This window comes from Bidens hawaiensis, unplaced genomic scaffold (genome assembly GCF_021521415.1).
Source record: "Bidens hawaiensis isolate Kalapana, Puna unplaced genomic scaffold, B.hawaiensis_p1.1 tig00007048_1, whole genome shotgun sequence".
Taxonomy (NCBI): domain Eukaryota; kingdom Viridiplantae; phylum Streptophyta; class Magnoliopsida; order Asterales; family Asteraceae; genus Bidens; species Bidens hawaiensis.
Window position 1 is genome coordinate 878,693 of NW_027491484.1, and position 22,782 is coordinate 901,474.

The 22,782-nt window shown below is 33.3% G+C and overlaps 1 pseudogene; it reads right to left on the minus strand.

The window, feature by feature from the left end:
* Positions 1 to 20,913: 20,913 nt before the first annotated feature.
* LOC143634395 (EP1-like glycoprotein 4 pseudogene) lies at positions 20,914 to 21,432 on the minus strand (annotated as a pseudogene).
* Between the last annotated feature and the right edge of the window lie 1,350 nt (positions 21,433 to 22,782).

Below are 22,782 nucleotides of genomic sequence, written 5' to 3' on the forward strand. Positions count from 1 at the left end.
ACACTCATCCAATGGTCACCTGCTCCAAAGCCAGTACACATCAGCCCCCAACTTACCAGACATTTGTATCCTCATCCATGTCTCCTGTTCCAACAACCTATGCCAAAGCCTTCGGGGATCCTAATTGGTTGCATGCAATGCAAACCGAATTTTCTGCTTTACAGGTGAATGATACTTGGGAGTCGGTTCCAAGGCCGAATGATAGACCGATAATTAGATGCATGTGGTTATTTCGACATAAGTTTAAGTCTGATGGTTCGTTGGAACGGTACAAAGCTAGGTTGGTTGTTAACGGGAAATCTCAAAACAGTTGGAGTTGATTGTGAAGACACTTTTAGTCTAGTTGTTAAGCGGGTACTATTCGGACGGTTCTGTCCTTAGCAGTCTCTCGGTCTTGGCCAATACATCAATTGAATGTTAAAAATGCCTTTTTACATGGGAATTTAAATGAGGTTGTATTTATGCATCAACCTCCCGGATTTGTGGACAAACTTCATCCGGAGTTTGTATGTCGTCTCAAAAAATCTCTATATGGGCTTAAACAAGCTCCCAGGGCGTGTTATACAAGGTTTGCCAACTTTATTCTTTCAAGGGGATTCAAAAGCAGTGTATGTGACAATTCTCTATTCATATATCACTCCGGGACGGACAATGCTTACGTGTTGCTGTATGTGGACGATATTGTTCTTACCGCTTCATCTTCTGTTCTACTACGGCTGATTATAGATATGCTTTCCAAGGAATTCTCCATGACTGATTTGGGTAATCTGCATCACTTTCTGGGCATCACTGCCACCCGCAGCAACAATGGTTTATTTTTATCTCAGGCCCAATACACCAAGGACATCATTGCATGTGCCTCCATGACGAACTGTAAACCATGTGTCACCCCAGTCGATTTGGCAGCCAAGCTGAGTGCAACAGATGGTGCTCCCTTTAATGACCCCACACTTTACCGAAGCTTGGCTGGAGCATTGCAGTACCTCACTTTTACTTGTCCCGTCATTTCTTATGCGGTTCAACAAATTTGCCTATTCATGCATGATCCGCGTGAACCTCACTTTACTTTTTTGAAGCGTATTATTCGGTATTTGCAGGGCACCATAGATTACAGCCTCCATATAACTCCTTCGGTTACTACTTCTTTAGTTGCATACTCTGATGCCGACTGGGGTGGCTGCCCGGATTCCCGTCGCTCGACTAGTGGATATTGCGTTTTTCTTGGTGATAACTTAATCGCTTGGTCCTCTAAGAGACAACCAACCATTTCAAGATCTAGTGCCGATGCCGAATATAGAGGTGTTGCAAACGCAGTTGCTGAGGCCACTTGGATTCGTAATCTTCTTCTTGAATTGCACACTCCATTACGACACGCGTCTATTGTGTATTGTGACAACGTTTCAGCCGTTTACCTTTCAGATAATCCGGTACAGCACCAGCGTACTAAGCACATCGAAATTGATATTCCCTTTTTCAGAGAAAAGGTTCGTATAGGCCATATTCGGGTTTTTCATGTTCCGTCTTCCTTACAATACGCGGATATTTTCACAAAAGGAATCTCACGGCAATTGTTTCAGTCTTTTAGGTCCAGTTTGAACGTCTGTCCGCCGCCCGTTCAAACTGCGGGGGTGTCTTAGCTGATAATAATGCCACCATTATTATAGGAATTGATATAGCCTAATTAGTTGCTTAATATTTGCCTTGCATATCTTTTCCATATTCATGTATATCTCTTCCTATTTTTCGGTTGTATGATGCCTATTGAAAGGGCTTTTGTAAATCAATGAAATCAAGAATTATTGACCATAATCTCTTTTAGATGTAATGACCTGATTTCAAGCTTTCAAAAACCGAAGAGGAGAAATTTACAGCGTAACCTAGATCCGCCATTGTTGGTCCGTTAACCCTGTTAATTTAAATTTATTTGTTGTCGTGTTTTTCGTATTTGTTTCGTTAACATAGTATGAAATGCGGGGGGGGGGGGGGGGGATTTGAGCGCTACCCCTATGTTTTAAGTCTAGATCCGTCACTGGTTTAGGGGGTAATGTTAGTAGACATTTAAACAATTTGCATTTGTATTGTTATTATTAAGAAATCTTAGGTTTAGTTTTTTAATTTGCATTTGTTGTTTTGTTTGTCAATTTCTTTCCATGAATTTTGATATATAGAATGACTACTATTATCACATTAGGATATTGGTTCCTTGTTTATGTCCTAGGTTCTAGATGTGTATGTTCAAGTGTGTCGCTAAATGTACCCTCCCCTTTCACAAACTTGGGATGGGGCCACCATGAAATTTTTTTCAAATAATTGGATTTCCTATTCTTTTGCAAAATAAACAGGGGTTCAACTAGTGGTGCAAAAGTTCAATTCCATTAACGGAACTAGTTCTGAACCTTGGACGCCAATGGAAAAATTACCAGTTTTACACAAACCAGTCCTATTTGGAACCGAACCTTCGGTTTCATATTAGTTTGAGATTACTAGGCAACAACCAGTTTGAAATCGTTTTTCAAAAAATGGTCTGTAATCGGTTCCTAACCATAAAATGAAATTTTTAAGATAGAGTCGTTGGCCAATTGCTATAATTCTGCTAGAGCCTTGTTTTGACTGTTTTTATGGTCTGTAATCGGTTTTTTATCCTTTTCCCCGTGTGCTAACGTAAATAGATTTCGTTTATTTTTGTTTAATCAAAACTCTCATAGTTCTCTTAAATACAAAAAAAAAATGCCCCAAAACTTTCTCAGATGGCTTTTGAGAGCCCGGAAGCTTCCGTAGGTGTTTGTTCTCTGTCAAGTAACACTATTGCCAAAGTTATTCCTACAACGTGAAACCCAACTATTTGGGAACATTTTGATTTATGAGATATGAGACCCGATCCAAAGAAAGCTCGATGCAAATTGTGTGAGTTTTTTAAGCCAGATCCAAAACTTGACTTTGAAAGAACATTAGAGCAGTATTGAAAATTGGTGAAACGTACTCCTACTCAAGGCCAAACAACAATATCAAATAGATGGCATGGATATAATTGGAACTACTATGTGAATGTAACGGTGGTTCGTCTTACGCTGAATTATTACATGATTCAAAGGGTTTTAATTAACAACTTACTATCTAAAAAAAAAATTAACAACTTGCTCTTCACGTGTCTTATCTAAAAAACTCCAACAACGTTATGCACATGTAAGTAACTATGAATCTTGAATATATTACATTTAAATGGATAAGTGTAACCCTTAAATGAAATAAAGTATTTAAAAGTAAAATAACAATGTTGAAGAATCTAACTATTAAAATTATAAATAGATAAACAATTAAATAACTACAGTCAAATATGGAACTTGGTAGCAGTACTAAAAAGGTATGCAAATGAAAATTTTGAAAACTTTATCCTATCAATTCTTCTTACTTAAACTCGAATGAGTTGTCAAGTTTAGTCTTTCAGCATACTGACTAAATTCGAACTTTAATTAACTTGCTGCAGGAACCTTGGGCGGAACATATTAAGTGGCTCGATCTTTCCAGAAATTGTAAACTCACTGAAATACAGTATTTGTTAGTAAATCTTTAGAGCAATTGTAAGTGTATTATGTTGTCGTTTTAAGGGTTACATCCGTAAATTCGCATATACAATTACTAAGATTTGATTTTATATTAGTTGGTTAACTAGGCACATAGACAACAATATAGTTAGTGGGCCGATTCCTCAAGAACTATCAAACTCGATTCGGTAAGATCTTTACTTAGCTTTTCAGTTTTCACTGCCCCAAAAGGCAGTAATTAGCATTTTTTTATTATATGTTTTTGAATGAACATAGTGAAAGTTTAAGCAGTATTTGATGTTTGTGTATAAATTCGGACAGTAATCAGCCCGTGTACAAACCAACAACATCACAACGGTGTCGCAACAAGTGAGCCAATTGTGTGCCAATGTCGAGCGAATTAATAAGAACAAAGATGGGCCGAGTCAAGATGTTGAAAATGAAGATACGAAGGAGGGTAGGGAGTGATTATTTATAAACAATTTGATGGTTTGTGTATAGCAATTATCTAAACATTTGATGGTTTAACGTTTGTAATTTGACGGTTGTTTAATGATTTTTAATTTAACGGTTTATGATATTATTCGCTATAAGATTGAAAATCTAATAGTTAATTCACATCAGTTTTTCATATTGTATAAAACCTAGAAAATCAACAAAATAAAAAGTGAATAAACTGAAAACCCTATAGAGACGAATTATCGTCGCTAAAGAGTGAATCTATTTAGTTTTTAAAGTTAATTGTTCTATATATCCTACAGGGAAGACAAGTCATCACGATTGATAAATATATATTTTGTTGAATAATTTATTAATAATCCTCAAAATGTTAGCTACGAAAACCTATAGAAACGACAAGTTGTCGTAATAGGTGTATTCTATAGCGCCGGCTCAATAACAATGGCCTCCAGACCTATAACAACATCACTTAAGCGACGACTAGATTTGCGACGACTTGTCGTCGCTAAATGGGAATAACGACGACCAATCATCACTATAGGGCGTCATATCACAGAATTACTTCCAATAGCGTTATGCACACGTAAGTAACTATGAATCTTAAATATATTATATTTAAATGGGATAAGTCTAACCCTTAAATTAAATAAAGTATTTAAAAGTAAAATAACAATGTTAAAGAATATAACTATTAAAACAATAAATAAATAAACAATAAATATCAAGTTTTGTTTAATATTAACCCTTTCTTGCTATCCATTTTATTATTATTGGAAAATCATACCAACCACTTAAAAAAGTAAACAATGTATTATGCATATACTAAAATTATATAAAACTAGTTACTCTGTCGTATAATGGCTTCGGTGATCGGGAAAAACTTTGATTTAAACGATCATGGAACTTTGGTTACATGACATATACTTCGAGGTTCGGGAACACGACTTGGGCTCGGAACATACGCCACCATGCAAATCGGAACAGCTCTTAGGATTGAAATTTCCAAATGAGCAACCCAAACTTGCTATTTATAGCTGAGTTCATTGAGACCGTTGGGAATTTGGAGGTTCATTGGGACCGTTGGGAATTTGAAGGTTCACTGGGCCCTATGTTGAACCATCAGACACGTGCCAAATTGTGTAGATTCAATGTATATCCAACCGTTGGTAGACCGTTGGCGGTCTATCGGGTGTGATGAGTCATTTATACGAGTCACGCTTTAGTGAATCGTTATCCACCCAATTTGATTCCTAGTGGCTTGTGTCAAGAAATTGCTAGTGGTCCGTCATGCCAATTTTTTTCTAGAATTATACTTTAAACCCGTGAACTTTGATTTAATTACTGTTTGACCTTTGGACTTCCAAAATTGGTATTTTTAACACAAAATATTATGATGTTTGTTATATGACTTTCTTTTCAAATTCTTCTATTTTGGAAGGAAAAATTATTAAAAGTTAATGGTTTTCCTTTATTTTTCTTTCCACTTATATTTAACAAAGAAACTCTAGAGCACAAATGTTTTTTGTGTTTCCTTTAATTTCTTTCAACTTCTCTGACTTCAGCGTACACGTGTGTCCACAATGCCGATGGGCTTGATTAATTGATTTGGATCCAAAGAGCAAAGATTGTTTATAACATTTTTTTAGTTTGGGCCTAAAGTTTTAGGGCTTGGGTTCTAACCAATTGATTATCTTTTAACGAATTTCGGCCGCCATGGGTGGTTATACAAAACTTTGGATTAGGGTTACGAGTCTTTCTATTTATATGAATCAAACTCCGTTTCAGCCGCACCTTTGCTTCTCTATCCGATCCACATCTCGCACCAAAAAAAATATCTTATTCGTAGCAATGTAAGTACTTTTAATTATGTTTGATCTAATCTGGTTCAAAATCTTTCTTTACATATATCAAAATCATTGCTTGTTTTCAAAAGTATTGATTGCAAATGTTTTTAAGTTTTGGTATTCTTATGGGCATATATCCATAGACTTTGTTTGTGTTAATGAAACATATTCAGATCAGTTTGATTCAAATGAAAAGAACCGCTACCGATTACATTTTTTTAACATTTCAAGAATTTTATATTTACTAGATTCATGTTCTATCATAGATCCATAAACAAATAAAAAAAATTGTAACGGAGTTTTTGGGGTTCCTTATTTGATGTGTTTAAAGTGATGAGGATATTACATCTCTTGCTTATTTTGTCCATTTCAAATATTAGGTTTGGTGTTACTTATTCTGATTTGGCTAATCTATTAGAAGGAAGTTATAACCTGTTGATTGTTTATAGATTAAAGATTACCGATTCAAAGAGGTAAATACTAAAGATATTTTGTCGAGTTGTTCACTAGTAATGAGTCACAAGCCAATACATTAATGGGTCATGTCTATTATATGTAGCAGTTCGATGCGATTTTGAGCTAAAACCGAATCGAAAACCAAAGTTTAGGTTTTTGTTATTTCAAAACATTTTGGTTTTAGTTTTTTTGGTTTTGGATTTACAGTTCTCGGGTTCAATTGGGTCTTGGATCCGGTTGTTTTGGTTTTGTTAATCGGCCTGGTAATATTTAGGCCAAAAAATTTGAAACATGATATTTTAAAATTGGGCCTAATTTAAAAATATATATATTAATAATTAATAGAATATTATAAAGAATACTAAGACCTAATAAAATATATTTACTTTTAAAATGATTTAATGTAATCCAAATCAACAAAACATATTCAATCAATGTTAAAAATAAAATATATATGCATGTTTAGAAGACATAAACGATTCAAAGAAAAGTAATTCACCAAATCGGTTTTTTGGTTTGGTTCGGGTTTTAACAAAATACAAGGCCAAACCAAAACCGATATTTTGATTTTTACTAAAAGTTAAAATCGAACCATCGGTTTCTACTTCGGTGTGGTATTTCGGTTTCAAGTCGGTTTCTTGCACACTTTATATGTTTTTAATTATGGTCAAGAGTCAATGTAATGGTCAAGAGTCAAAGTGGCAATTGAATTTATTATAATGATTCTGTCTCTTTTACCTATGAAGGCTTTTACATGTGAAGGACACAGTGCACCAAGCTGTATGTTCATAAAATGGAGGTCCTTGTGGCGTAATTTAATAAAATTAAACTTTGATGGTCAAGCCAGCTATCAACAAGTCTTTGAGAATGCTAACATGGCTGAAGAAAATTTTCAAGAACTTTTAACAATTTCTCCCTATCTAGAGACGATATCCATCCATGGCTCCGGACACTGGATCAATATTCATGTTAGTGGACAAACAATTAACTTAAAACACTTAGAGATACGTAGATGTGTGTATCTAAAATCCATTCATTTATCAAATTTTGATCTTGTATCGTTTGACTACATGGGTCTGGGAGTAGATTAAATCTAGCTAATTCTCCAAACCTCGGCAAACTTTTTTGTCAAGGGCTGCGGGGTCTTAATATAATACACTCAACCAGATATCATTATCAGGTGCTTTGTCTGCACATTATTTTTTATTCCTTGTATATCATTTCCAAGTTTGTAGTCCATTTGAAATGTTTTATAATCATTAACGGATATATAGTGATATCTTTTTCTTGTTGCAGGAAATGTTAAAACTCGATTTCCTACCGATGTTACCAAATGTCAAGAAACTGGTCTTGACAATCGGATTTCATGAAGATGAATGTTTACTATATAGATCTCACTTCAATATCTAAATCTTGTCCAAGTTTGGAGAGTCTTACGTTTGAGGTATATGTGTTAAGAAGATAATTTAATGGAATAAAAACTATGCCAAAAATGGTCTCACTGAAATTGAAAAAATATGCTATTCTATTTTGCAGATATTTTGTTTTACACTGATCAAAAGGAGGAGGAAAGTAATGAATGTTGCTACTTAGAGTCATAAACACCTTAAGCTTTTCCAAATATTGGGGCATCATGGTCGTGTAAGCGACGTAACTTGTTGCTTATGTGATAGAGAACGTTGTTACACTGAAGAAAATCGTTATAGATACTTGATTCCAAGAGTCGAAACTCAAATTGGAATGTATCTACAAAGTGTTTTTTAAAGGACAAGGAGGGTGCTCGATCTTCAACAAAGAGGCAGCTGGTACCAAGGACACCTCCAGGTGTCAGTCCGGTCATAGTATGAAAATAAGTGAAAGAGAAATAGTTTATGTAATTTGTAAAATATTTGCAAACACGTCTCTTAACTAACAGAAACATATCTATAGACAATAAACCCAAATCAACCTTGATTTTGGTCATGTGATAGTCAAAGTTGTGTTTTTAATTGCTTATGTGTTGTTCTTTTGTTTAATGTATTTTATTTTAAATATAAGAAAAGAGTTGACCTTGACTTTCATCAATCGGTGTGTTATTGTGTGTGTTTAATATATGATTAAGGCCTGAATACCAACACATTCGAAAGTGGAAACTACGAAAAACTTGGGATGGATGAGTTATGTTGTCACAAAATAAAAAAAATGAAAATTTATGTTTCATAAAACCTATGAAAAATGAAAATAAAAGTTAATAAGTAGTTATTCTGTAGAGAATAAAAATTAAAAAAATAAAGATAAATTGGAAATAAATAATCTCATCTTTTGTGTATTGCCCGATAATAATCTCACCTTTAAATATCTCTGCCAACGGTCCAACTTTTCGACTATTTTTCTCTCAATGGACCTACGTTAAAAAACACTTAGCGTCGTTTAGTTTTTTTTTCATGAATGTCAAAACGATGTTTTGGATTGTTAATCGGAAGAAGGATATGAGTCGACTGATATAGACTTATCTCAACATGGTTACATGAGACCACTACAACTTACAAAACCCCAGCGTTGAAACCAGGGTGTTGTAATACCCGAGTGTTACGACGGTAAGTCGACGTGAATTTAGACATTGTCGGTTATGTCAATTAAGGTATTGACACCGTTGGTAAAACCTAAGCTTTAAACCCAAAAAATATATTTGTCAAATTAACATATAAAAAAATAAAATATTCGATGTTTGTTTAGTCGATAATAACGGGCAGTGGTAGAACCTAAGAGTTGTCGGTGCAGGGCCTTGAGGCGGTAACTCGACACGTATTCGGTTGGTTTAGGTTATTTTCGCTACAATCCCGATGCTAAAAACAGTAAAAACATAAAAATGGGCATCGATAGGTAAACTTGGACATTGGTAAAACCCAAATGGGTCGGTCTCGGTCGTTAAGAATGTGAGTCTACGTGAATTCGGCATTTATGTTTGTTACAATATCATAATTAATATAAAAAATGATAATGATTAATATGGTGTATTTATGTTTGTTACAATATCATAATTAATATAAAAAATGATAATGATTAATATGGTGTTGCTAAATGACCCAATCGACAATTAATGACACTAAACTTTCTAATTATTATATATAATAATAATAATAATAATAATCTGGTTTAATACAAGTTGAGTTACCATTATGCAATCTATTAGCATAAAACCTTTAATATCTTTAAAATTCAGATATATTTCAGTTTACTTTAAATTGAATTCATGAAACTATGTTTCACATAATAAATGTAGGGCTGTAAACGAACCGATCAAACACGAACAAGGCCTTGTTCATGTTCGTTCGTTAAGAAAATATTTTGTTCACGAACACTTACCGAACGAGATTTTATGTTCGTGTTCGTTCATTAAGAAAATTAATGTGTTCACAAACGGTTCATGAACACAAACGAACAAAAATAAAATCGGTATAGGCAAGAGAATAAGATCGATGTATTCATCAATGTGAATATTGAAAGCCCGTAAATGAAGCGAATGAACACGAACAATGGCATATTCGTGTTCGTTCATTTAACTTTATAATTAATCGAACAAATATTTATTTTCATGTGCGTTTATTTAAAAATGGACATTCGTGTTAGTTTATGTTCGTTTATTTAAAATATAAACAAACATAACTAAACAAAGATAAACGAACATAAATAAACATATACGAACCAATGTGAATGAGCACAAACAAACATAAACAAACTTAAATCTGAAAACACATAAATGAACACAAATTAACAAATATAAAACTTTTAAGTAGATGACATATCTAGATAATATTTAATTATTTTCTATTAATACATAAACGAACATAAACGAACGTTCATGAACATAAATAAACGAACGGAACATTTGTTCATGTTCATTCATTTAGTTAAATTACAAACACAAATTTTGTGTTCATGTTTGTTAATTTATTAAATAAACGAACATAAACGAACTTCACGCCGAACGATTCACGAACAGTTCACCGAACGTTCGGTTCGTTTACAGGCCTAAATACATGTGAGGTACACCTAATTTCAACCGTTGCCGTGTTTTTTATATTTTTTTTTTTCATTCTTACATGTGCCTGTGACGTCATATCAACACTCTTCATTAACTAACCTCGGCCTTTACATTAAGGTATGTTTGGTTGAAGGTAATGATATGGACGAGGAGGAACGAAATAAAAATGGAAGAATAAATAGAATGGACGTGGAAATGAAATTACTCATTACTGCTCTTTTGTCATGTTTAGTTAAACTATAAAATTAAATAAATTACTATTTAATGTTTTTTGCTAGCAAAAATATAATAAAAATGTATGAATGAAATATAAATTATAAAAATATTCTTTGCAAAATACAAAAAATACAAAAGAAAAATTGCAAAGACGATGGTGGCGACGCCGATGGTGACAATGGCAACAACAATTATGGTGACAGTGGTGGTATGATTGTGAAGGTGGTGGTGGTCAGTGGTTGTGGTGCCGGCGGCGGTGGCGATGGTGGTGGTGGTGATATGGAGGTGACAATGGTGGTGGAACCGTAGGGGTGTTCAAAACCGGATATCCGGAGTTTCGGATATCCGAACATTTCGGATAGTGGATTTCACAATCCGAATCAGTATCCGAAATTTCGGATAACCGTTAGGATAGTGAAACGGGTATACGAATTAAAAAAAATTGATATTTATATATTTAAGTATAGAAAATATTGAAATATAATTAAAAAAATATTTCGGATAATTCAGATATCCGAATTATCCGAAAATTTTCAAAACCAATATCCGAATCCGAAAATTCGGATATCTGAGATTCGGATATCCGAAACTTCGGGTATCCGAATTTTCGGATAATTCGGATTTGGATTTTCGAATATTTCGGATTCGTATTTTTTTGAACACCCTTGGGTGGGGGCGGCGGTGGCGGTTGTGGTGGTCAAGTGGTAGCGGTGGTGGTGGTGGTGGTTGTCCGGTGGTATTATCTAGAGAGTAAGGGTACGTTTGGTATGAGGTAATGAAATGAACAAGATAATTAAATGAATAAGGGAATGAAATGGATCATTACCATTCCATTTCATTGTTTGGTTACCCTATGGTTATGAAATGTATTATTACATAGTAGGGATGAGATCGGTACCGTACCAGTACTGAAAATCCTGATCCAACTCGTAAATTTTTGGTACCGGTAACAAAAATTTTTGTTTGGTATCGATTATGTACCGGTACCGGTATGATACCGGTATTTAAGGTAAATTTCAGGAAATACCGATACCGTATCAATACTGAAACTCAAAACTTTGGTACCGGTACTAGTTCAATGTCCGTACATATTGATACCGATACCGAATGTGTTTCCTCCTATTACATAGTGTTGTTTGATATACGAAAAAAGAGAGAATAAAATACAATTCACAAAAATCACAATAATACCATTATTCAAAATGATATGTTTCTAGCAATTATCACATAATTATCCAATTATAAAATACAATAAATTAAACATGTTTTCAAATTTAGAGTAAAAATACGGTAAGAATGGAATAAAATTATGAGTGAATTAACTTTAGGTTTTAGTGAGCATCATATTACAAACAAGGCACGAAATGAAGAAAAAAAATTCTTTGTTAATAGTCTATTCATTTCCAATTTCCAACCAAATGTGCTTATTTTCATTATATTTAAATGGGTCATTTCATTCCGTCCATCATTCCCAAATAACAAACGCTATCTAAGGTGGAAGAGGAACGCAATGAGAAAAAAAAGAGGTGGAAATAAATGGATTTGATGGAATCGAATTCCTTGTGTAATCATTGATATTATTCAATTTATCAACCAACCACCCTTTTTTTACATTCTCTGTAAAAACTAATTAAAACCAAACATTACCTTAGCCTAACTTTGGCAAAAACTAATTAAAACCATCACCACCCATTGTAGTTGTTTTCCCTTAGCCAGGATTCAAGATATTATAAAAAATAACAAATTCGTATAATCTATTATAAATTGATGTTATTTAATGTTAGATAATATAGATTCATACATATGGTATGTGTTTACCTTATTTATTTTTGTATTTTTTTTTAATAGTCTGTATTGTGTACACTTTTCTTGTGACTTATACATGCCTTTTTTTATTTATAGTTTCTTCACAATAAAATCATGAGTTAATCTCCTTTTTTGTTACAAACTTAAAAAGCATCTAAACATTCTTTTTGTTATGTCCTCTAATATTCCATTTCAATCTTTGACATTAATATCGTTCCTATGTATTAACTTTAATTGACAGAACAACATTAATTAAAGAAAAAAAATAAATGAGTGGTGTCAAATGTTCAAGCAATTTTAAATTTGTAGATTTTTAAACGAATAAGATCAATATGATCTAAATTACTTTTTTATTTTAAAATATATTTTTAGCTAATATTGATTTTTATCTTTTTTATTCGTTTAATTCCATTTTAATGTTATAATTAAATTAAATTAAATTAAAGTTGACTTTGAACTCTAGATATGTTTACCTTGCGTTGTTCAAACCAGACCGCTTTTAAACCGAACTGTTTGTCCTAGAATCCGATTTTGTACACCTCTACTTATAACTAGAGTAACGGGTAACGGGCTACATAAAGTTACTAGCTAATGGGCCATATAATAAGCCCAATACAAACCCTATATAATGCTAACAAGATGATTATGGTCTCATTCTCTGCTAACAAGATGATTGCAGTCCAAAGGTTCGATCACCTACTGTGAATACAATACATCTATTTGTATTTTAGTTCAGTGTTACTGGAAGTCATTTAACTAGCAATGGTAATGGACTTTGTGTGGTTCGTGTTAATATATCTGATTCATACATCTAAACTATACGTGTCAGTGAGGATCATTACTGTTTTTGAATTTTGACAATTATTAATTAGCCAATGTTAGTTTTGTTGTAAAAAATGTTTATAGAAAAAAATGTAGTCTTGTCTTTAACTTTTTCTATTAATCTTTTAAGGATCTTGCCTTAAAACATGCTCATGTGTTATTGCAGATGTTATTAAGATGTGGTATCAATCATCTGCACAATGGTTTCGACGGTTTAACTGAACATCACATTTTTAAGGAGGTCTTTTTCGGATAGGAAAGTAGTATAATCACTGGAATTAGTAAAAAGTATGATGGAACTGGATCAACAAATTTTGAAAATGACAAAAAGATCCGTAAAGATATCTCATTTTATCCACACAATGGCAGTTCAGTCATGAACAAAGTCTTCCGTTCTTTAATCAAGGGAAAGAAGTTAAAGCAAAGAGAAGTGTGGTCAACTGTTCCGGAATCAAAAGTGCAAATAGTAAATTGGCACTCTGTTGTTTTAACTAAACGATCCGGCTAACACGTTTGGGTGTTATATATTCAATATGTTTAAATTAGCTTAGCTCGTTTTGAGCTTGTTTTCTTAAGCTTGAGTTTGTCTTCAATGCGTTTTTACATGTTTTTAAATATTTTGAGCAAAACTTTAAGATGAGCCTCACTTGGCTCGAGCTCATGTCTCCCATATATATAGGACCCACTCATAACCGATTTTAAAATTCTCTCTCGTGGTCTGACATCATCAACTCTACTCAACCTCTACGTCCACTGTTGTTAATACAACAACTGTTTTGAGAAAATCACAGGAAAGAAGCCTTTGCTAGATTCCGTTTTGGGCATTGGATATCTTATATTATTTTCACTAAATGCTATTCAGCTGGCAAATATATACAACCCTTCTGAGATAATTAAGGCTTATGATGTATAACTTTGTTATTTTGTCTTTTATTCAATTCTTATCGAAGATATTTGAACATTTTTTTATTGTGGATGGTGGATTGTAGGTTCTGCAAGATCATGATGAGAGAGAACTGACGGGTGCATCGGAGGATGACCCGTAAGTGTGCTTAAATGATATAAAAATCTATGTATTAAGTGTTAATTTTATGGGAACAAGATAACTACTATTGTGTGATTATTTGCATGTATGAGGAGATAGAGGATGAAATCACGAGAACGTGGGCCAAAACGGCGAAGAAAACGGAGTTGAAACGAGAAAGATATGAAGAAAACAAGAAAATGAGATAGAGCTCCACCGTGGGCCACGGTCTGGACCGTGGGCCACGGTCCAACCGACCAAAAATGACAGTTTACACCGTACCGTGAGCTTTGGGAGACCGTGGAGACCACCGTGGGCCACGGTCCGAGAGCTGTAACTTCCATTTTTCTTTGTTTTTAATCCGTTTTTCATTGTCTTTTCACATATCTATCACTTGGAGACGACCTAGAGGCGATTTTTGGGTCCAAGAACATTATTGTGAATGTAGTAATCATTAGAGACTTGATTTTGATTCTTATTCATGATTTAATTGAAGGAATTATGAACCGAATTATGCTCGGCTAAATCCCTTTGTGTTTTCCCTCGGATTGTAAGGTTTATTTATGAATGTTTGATTGAATGCTTATGCAATTTCTGAGATAATAGTTTTATCTTATTGATTTCATTGTTATGGTGTTTACGAATTGATTGAAAGATTGTTAGTTTGTTGAGTTCGTGTTCTAAACCATCAGTTCTTGGTGCTATAAGCTCGAGATTAATCGGGAGGGATTCGGGGTTGGATAAACTAATTGATATTTGAGTGATTACCTTGCGTTTATAATCCAAGTACTTAGTCTTCAATTATCACAACCATTCGTATAAGCACGAACTATATCTTTATAGTTCATCTCAGATTAAACATTTACATTAACAGTCATAGAAACCTGAAACCGAGGGAAGGCATATTTTCTCATATTGTTTAAAACTCGCTAAAGTGTTTTTAGTTCTTTTTGTTAATCAAACCAATCAAACAAATCTTTGAAGTTATTTTCTGCATTTAGTTTAATATAGTTAAATTACAAAGCTACTCAGTAACACATTTTCCACAAACTCCATGTGTTCAATACCCACTTATCGCTATCTAATTAGTTGTATTTGGTTTATTTTTGAGTGAGTCTTCGACCTCACGTCAAGAATGCGGTAAAAATGTTTATAACATGTAACGGTTACAACATTTTTGTTTGAATGAACGCCTCATATGTGGACCGATGGGAATGCGTGAGAATTGTGAATGAATGAGTTACTGTATAATAAAATTCTTCTATAACTTTTTGGTTCATGTTTTTGGTTCATCCATGTGATAGAGAGTATCTCATGCACTTGCAATCCTTTGTGCATTTTCTCTCACGATCGCTTTGTTACGATGTATCATCTCCCCTCATGTATTTGATCATGAAATGGTCAACCCATTGAAGCTTGTAGTATCCAAAGTCACTAGCTTAGCAAGACGTCACCTTTTTCACATCACAATCTTTGCTCCAACCACTTAAACTGGTGTCGACACACCACACACTGACTATCCTCACATAACCCAAAGTTCGCACATCCTCCTTGTAATTGACACTTGGTTTTCATTGAATCCCAATTGAGAAACGTGTACACCAACTCCTTTGCCACGTGACATTCGTCATTTTTTGGTTTGATAATGTATTGGTTTAGTTTAACCCGACTCGGGTTTTTGTAACCTAAATATTTCGAGATTATAAAAGTTGGTATTTTATGTTATTAAATGTTTATATGTTGTTATATATCCATCCCGTATCTTATCTCGCTTGAAATCGACTCGAAGCGAACCTTCACGATCTACAGGGACCATTATTGCAAAAATTGAAATTGGCTGGTCGAACCCTAGCGTCGCACGATGCGACGTGAGCCTATTCAAGCTGGTCAAGTAGCGCGACTGGCGTACAGGTGCAAACTGTTTGCTGATTTTGTCAGTTTTAGCTCGTTTAAGGTCTGAACTCGTGTTTTAGCCGTCCAAACCGACTAATACTCAACCTGTAATTAATGTAGGACCCTCTATACATGTTTTTATATGTCGAAACAATTTGTTTAATTCAAAAACCATTTAAACAAAAGAATCAAAGTGCACCGGTTTATCCATTGGACATATTCGTGCTACCTTGTGTCAAACCCTAATCCATCCTCATAAATACCCCCTTAATCTCAGTCATTTCACCTGCTCCCCAAATTGTTTAAACTTGCAAGTTGTTCTAGCTAGTTTTGCTTGAGTTTGATTTAAAAAAGTCAACAAAACTGAGTCTTGTTTTTCAATCCATTTCGAGTAAATGTTTTTGATATTTTCAGCTTGTTTAAGTTATTTTATATCAAGAAAACCATTTTCATTTTTGTTAAAGATTTTTGGACATTTAAACATATATTTATGCATTTTAGTCCCGTATGATAGTTTTCGGGAAAATTTACTTAGTTTAACCTTCTAATTGAGTTGAATCTGGAAATTTTACTTTATTTTAGTTCTATATTTTTGGACATGTGGTAACCATCCTCATTCTCATACCGGATCAAGGACCGAACCAAAACTGAACACTCGTTTAAGCACTTTAATTAACATTTGAGTAACCGAGTTGCATGAACCACATTAGATCCAAGTTTTTCTTTGTATTTTTAGTTCTTATATGGTCTATATGGAAGTGTTAAAAGAAAACTTGGCTTGAACCAAGTTTCGGATAAATACCGAATAAAATCGAACTTCTCGTTTTTACGAGCCAGTCACCGTTCAAACCACCAAAAATCATCCTAATTTCTTAGCTTATGTTTCATTTTATATTATTTATATTTCTTATGATTATGGTGTGTTGGAACCAAACTTGGTATTATACCAAGATCGGGTTGATTTACAACAACACTCGCTTAAACACGAGTTTGAGACTTTAATTGATAAAAATTCTCAAACTTGTTTAACTTATTGATTTTATTGAAGTAATTTATATATTTTAATATTATGGTAAGTTGGATTTGAATTTGGTACTACATCAAGTCTCGATCCGACTAAACCGAACAAACTGTTAAAACTCGGATCTTGATGCTTACAATAGCGGGATCGTGCACACTTGCAATAAACCAACTCCCCTATGTAAACCTTAACACAAGTTGAGTAAAACTAAACATCAAAGATCCGGTTTCATGTAAATCTTATTTCATTTTATCCTTACTTTATTTAATCACATTTTGTAAAATATAACTTAAAATCCCGAAAACCCAAGCCTTGTTATTATTAACTATTATACCATTTATATTTCATCCTCAAAGACTCAATATTAACTCAAGTACTTTCATTCTAGAAGACGCACATTAAACTAAACCGTCGGGCTCGCTTAATTGAGGATTTATTATAAGTTTTTTTTCTTCATTGAAGTCACCTTTTCTAAATGAGTAATTTCATCCATGTTTCCTCTTCTATACTTTGGGGGAATCTTGCATACTTGCTCAAACAAAAAAAATTAAGACTTAGATCCTCAAACCGCAAACTCTAGGTTATGTGTTGCTTAGAATAATTGTCCGATTGTGTGTTATATGCCCCATATGATTAATTGCTAAATGCTTATGGCTTTTGTTGATTGGCCTCATCTTTATCCTCAATAAGAATGATCATATGCTTCTCCTTATAATTTGGTAGTTTTATCTATTAGAAAGGAGCATCATTTATTTATAATTTATATACATCAATTGTAACTTTTATTTATGTTACACGTATGAGTTATGGATTTTTGCCTCATATTATATATACAAACTTGTGGAATTGCTCACCAACATACTTGCTGACAAATATATTTTATGCAATGCTATAGGTTCAATGATTGGTTGATTAAAGATTTGAAAACGTTATCTTATTTTGGACCGTTTAGGTTATTACTTAAATGAACTATTTATTTTCCTTGTATTTTGTTTTATTAGCATGAATAAGTTGTGTTGTTATTTTATATTGAATGATATAAACGAGTTGTTTAAATATTGTCACTTTTATAATGTCATGTGCATTTGAGCAATCTTAGTCGCACCCCGACATGTTCTGCCGCTTTGGTCGGGGTGTGACATGCCACACCTTGCACATTAGGGTTATAGTTGTAAAATCTAATGTTTCCGTCTATCTGTAATCGAAGATATGCTAACGTATTATTGTAAGTGAAAACTCCAAGTTGTGATTTAAAGATGACGTTGTGGTAAAATAATTGAACGTTAAGTAATATAAAAAACTCTGTTCAATGCCTAGCATCAACGTAAGAGTTAAGTTGACCAAACTACCTAGGCCAATGGTGACCCACTCGCTAGACGTATGGTCATTTTCAGGATAATGTCTTCATCAAACATAACAATGTTTAATAACGTTTAATGTCTTGAATACCAAGAAGAGTAATACATAGGATAGGATGGTCCAAATAATAATAATAATAATAATAATAATAATAGAAATATTAGCTTATTAAATCAAAGATAACATTTTCGGATTAAAACCGGTATAATACATACAATATATATGGGTACAAATATCAAAATATACATGTAAAATAGGTCTTACACAATATAAAATAACTACATTATGCATACATGCATGATATAAACATCAAGTTCACAACCAAAATCTGACCAAAATAACCGGAATCTAATAATTATGCGATTAGGACTTAAAAGTTAGTGTAAGATTGTAAGTTATATAAAACAACAAATGATGTATATAAGAGATTTTCTTAAATATGTAAATTTTATATTCTAAACTTTTATTGATTGTATTATAGGTTTCATTATCTTTTATCTTTTACCTTTAATTTTGTCCTTTTATTTTTAAATAATTCATCCTATCTATTTTTAACATTTGACAAATCCCGCGTATTACACGGGTTTTAAAGCTAATATATAATTTTTATAAGGTTTTAGTATAGAGCCCGCACGCACTATTTATCTCTACATATTCCAACTTTTTTAAGCTAAAAGTTGTATGATAATTGCCGTTTGAGTCGTTGACTAACTTAAGATGGTCCATTTTAATAGTATAAAAGGTAAACATCGAACGTGGTAAGTTAAGTGGTGGTCGTCGATGGCAACTGACGCGTTACGTGCTGCTAACAATTATTTCAATCGGCAGGCAACTTGTTTTGCTGGGATCTTTGACGGTCAACTCCTTATCTCACGGATTCTTTTACTTCTACCATATTAATTGTAGGTATTTCACATGAAATTTTGAAATCAAACACCCTTGAAAGTTGAAATATATTATTATTGCATAATTCTTGTTTCGTTTATGTTAACCGAGTAATTAAATGATTACGGACATTTAACTTACAAAATTCCATATTGATTAAAATATTTAAAATAAGTTTGTTCAGTTTAATCGTGTTTCTTTGTTTATTATCCTAAGCAAACATTGATTATACAAAGATGCATGCATAATATTCATTTTTTTTTACCTTGTTTCTCAATTTTATAAATTTTTAGGGACCAACTCTACATTTTGAACTTGGTGGCGTTTGCGTTCGATCCGATGACAAGCTCTAGTCACTAAGACATAATAACATTTCAACGTTCATGTTTGGTTTTTCCTCTGGTCATTTATGGTGTATTTTGTTAAGCATGTTAGAATAAGTATAATAATATTTTTTTTGTTATGACAATTGTCCGGCTTTCTAGAAGTGAAATAAGATTCTTTCATCAATTATCAATGGTTTATAAACATATATTTTAATTTGTTGTTCTTATAATGTTGATTTTTCTTTAGTCATAAACTTACATTGCAACCATTATTTGGCTAGGAAACATAAAATTTACCAGACCTATGTCCAAAATAAAAACTCTTACAAACAACAAAATTCCTAACAAAGTTTAGATGAGATTAGGGGTGAAAGAATTTTGAACAAAAAACATATATCACTTGTTCGCATGTGTTTCAGGGTTTAAAGTTTGAGCTGATAATTAATCAAGTACCTAACTGATATAATTCACAACTGATATATTCTCATAATGACTGATATATTCTCAAGAGTTTGTGATAAGAGTGGTGGGAGTTCACGTGATACGCGACAGGATGAGTGATGTGGTTAAGCGACATTGCTAGGGAATATCACGTCGCCTCGTTGTTGTACGGAAGAGAAGAGGTAGCTACGACTAGCTAATTGTTATTGATATGGGAATATGGGAATGGATAACCATATATGATGTACTACTAAACAAGCTCGATGTACAACCCAACTTTCTTTTTTAAAATTAACTTAATTTGATTTGTAAATAAATAAAATATAAAAACTAGCTACAGATTATATGTTTCTACAAAATTTAAAATTTTTGATTATGTAACACTTGAATATTTTATTATTCTTATACATATTTTTAACGACAACACACACTTCCTAGTCACTTGATTGACTTGAGAATAATTCATCAAATATGATTGAACTAAATTAGTCTTATTATTGTCACAAGTGTTGAGATTATGCCACGTCACATATTATGCATTTCTAAATCTGACAGAATGTAGCTTCTCGACATTGAACAAAAACACGTTCATGATTTCTATAGTCCAAGGGTTGCTTTCACCATCCTGATTCTTCCCGAAGATAACTTTCTTTATTAATTGAAAATAATAATTATACAATCTTTAGGTCAATTATAGGACAGATCATCATATATATCTTTGACCCACACATTTATTACAAAACAAACATCAAAATACATAAACAAAAATATCGATCATGACATGACATAATAGTTCTACTTGTTGGGTGTTTTGATGTACGCCAACTGAGTCGAGTTCCCAACTCTTGTTAATGTTTTCAAATCATAAGCAATCCAACACCTCGAACCATCCGTGTGATAGAAGTAACCCATACACTTGCAATCCTTCGTGCATTTACTTTCACAATCGCTTTGTTTGGTCGCACCATCTCCCCTCGTGTACTTGATCATAAAATGGTCAACCCCTTGAAGCTTATAGTACCCAAAGTCACTAGCTTTGCAAGACGTAACCTTTTTCACATCACAATCTTTGCTCCAACCACTTAACCCATTTGGTGTCGGGCACGCCACACACTGGCTGTCCTCACATAACCCAAAGTTCCCACACCGGCCAGGTAATTGACACTCGCCTTCAATCGAATCCCTATCAAGAAACGTGTACACCAACTCCCATGCCACACCTTGCACATTGGGGTTATACGTGTAGAACCTAAGGTTTCCGTCTATCCCTAATCGAAGATACGATAGCGTGTTGTTGTAACGTGAATACGCCATGTTACGGTTTGAAGATGACTTTGTGGTAAAATAATCAAACGTTAGGTAATATAGAAAACCCTCGTCAGTGTCTGGGACTGACGTAAGAGTTAAGTTGACCAAACTACCTTGTATTTATAGATGGGATTTGGGATTATGTAGCCGCCTCACTCGGTAAGTTGATTTGAATATGTATTGGTGTGGGACTGTGGCTGGCTGCGGAGTCACGGAAAATATATAAATAAACATATAGAATATGAATTAAAAGGGGGTTTAGAGGCTTAAAGGGAATAATAAAGCACCTTTAATATTGCAACTTGATAATAGAAATAGTAATGGCTTGTTGGTGGGAAGAATATGCCGATCTGATTTCGAATTTTTTTATATAAAAAAATGGTGTATTTTAATTTTTAAAACATTTGTAAAATGTGGTTAGTGTAATTTAAAATTTGGTTCTCATCTCAAGTATTTCCAAAGTTTGTTTGTTTTTTAGTATTATAGTTAAAGATGCTAGCAGTGTTTGTACTCTATATATACATATGATTTGGTATTATACGTTGTAATCAATCAATTACATCTGCTGATCTGCTGTATTATTTTAAAGATAAAATGGTAAAACACGTCTTTTATGTTTACATGGTTTTTTAGTGGATGTCATTCAGCGGAAAAAATGTCAGAAAACATCATTTATGATTAAAAACTTTATCACGTTTTGTCCTTTAGCCCTAACATAGTTAAGATTCTTGTTTTGAGCTAAATCAATAATCTCTAACTTCTGCAACTTAAGAACCTTACTCGGAAATGTTCTTATCAAATTATAAGAACCAAGTTTCAAAATTGTCAGAATCTTGAAATATGCAAAGAACTCGGCACCCGGTGCACTTATGTTGTTTAGAGCTAGATGAATTACTGAAAGTGAATGCAAATTCTGAAGAGAATCATCTAAAAGACCCGAAAGTTGAAAACTTGACAAGCTTAAAACGTCCAAATTCGGTAAAGATGAAGATAAACTCAGTCCCCAATCAAATCTTTGTGATGATATATTCACATTATCAAGATAAAGACCTGTGAACCTTGTGAATTTTTGAACTAGTGTAGCCAGATTCGGGTTTTCAAGTCTTAGCGAGCGAGGTCCGAATGAGAATAACGAAGAAATGATCAAATATTTCCAATTTTGTCAGCTGCGATAACTCTCCCGGAACGGAATCTGGCCCGAAAACAATGAATTTGACAAGTTCAAAACTTTCAAACTTTCCAAACTCCCAAATCTTGAAGAAATCAGTGAAAAATTGAAATTATTTGCAGCAAGATTCAAGCTTTCAAGATTCTTTAGACTAAAAAGGACACTAGAATCATTGATTCCAACCGAAA